The following is an 899-nucleotide window of genomic DNA, read 5'->3' on the forward strand; positions in this document are numbered from 1 at the left end:
TAGAGCACATCACTATGAAATTAAGCCACAAACCATTCAAATGCTTCCTAATTATCATGGACTTCCAAGTGAAGAATCTTACAAGCATTTGGATAAGTTTCTAGAAGTATGTTCCACCGTAAAATATACGGACATACCGGAAGAGGTCTTAAGACTCAAAATTTTTCCATTCACCTTAAAAGACAAGGCAAAGTATTGGTTTAACAATCTTAGGCCTTTTTCAATCACTTTTTGGGAAAAAATGCAATAAGAGTTCTTGAAGAAGTACTATCCGGTTTCTAAGACCAATGCCATGAGAACCTCAATTCGAGAATTTTCACATGGGGATGGAGAAACGTTTCATGAGGCATTGGAACGCTTTAATGAATTGCTTAGGAAGTGTCCACATCATGACATGCCCAAATGGCAATTAGTTCAATATTTCTTTAAGAGCTTATCGGACAATTACAAAGGCATGGTTGATGCTTCCATGGGTGGCTCATACATTGATAGGCATGAGGATGACGTGTGGCTTCTTTATGAGAGCATGAGTGAAAATTCTTTACATAGAACTTTATCATCCAAGAATGGTAGAAATTCACAAGGTAGGAAGAGTGTTGGCTTACATTAAGTCGACCATTCAAATGAAATAGCCACCAAAATGAAGTCTTTATCTCAAAGGTTTGATCAATTTTTGATTAACCAAAACTCGGCGAACCAAGCATCTTCCTTCCCTAACCATTCTCATCGTGCATCAAATGAAACATGTATGACTTGTTCTAGTGTTCTTCATTCTACTTCTCATTGTCCTCATGGACAAGTGCAAAATGAACCTAATGAACAAGTTAATGCAACTTTTGTGAACTAAGGGAACAATCCTTATGGTACTCATTATAATCCAAGTTGGAGAAATCATCTGA

The 899-nt window shown here is 36.9% G+C and overlaps 1 pseudogene; it reads right to left on the reverse strand.

Annotated features, from left to right (window-relative positions):
- Nucleotides 1-297: 297 nt before the first annotated feature.
- Nucleotides 298-396, reverse strand: LOC132280567 (small nucleolar RNA R71; annotated as a pseudogene).
- Nucleotides 397-899: the final 503 nt, after the last annotated feature.

The sequence above is a fragment of the Cornus florida genome, unplaced genomic scaffold (assembly GCF_030987335.1).
Source record: "Cornus florida cultivar Cherokee Brave unplaced genomic scaffold, ASM3098733v1 CherokeeBrave_3.0.0_Hap2_Chr10, whole genome shotgun sequence".
Lineage (NCBI taxonomy): Eukaryota > Viridiplantae > Streptophyta > Magnoliopsida > Cornales > Cornaceae > Cornus > Cornus florida.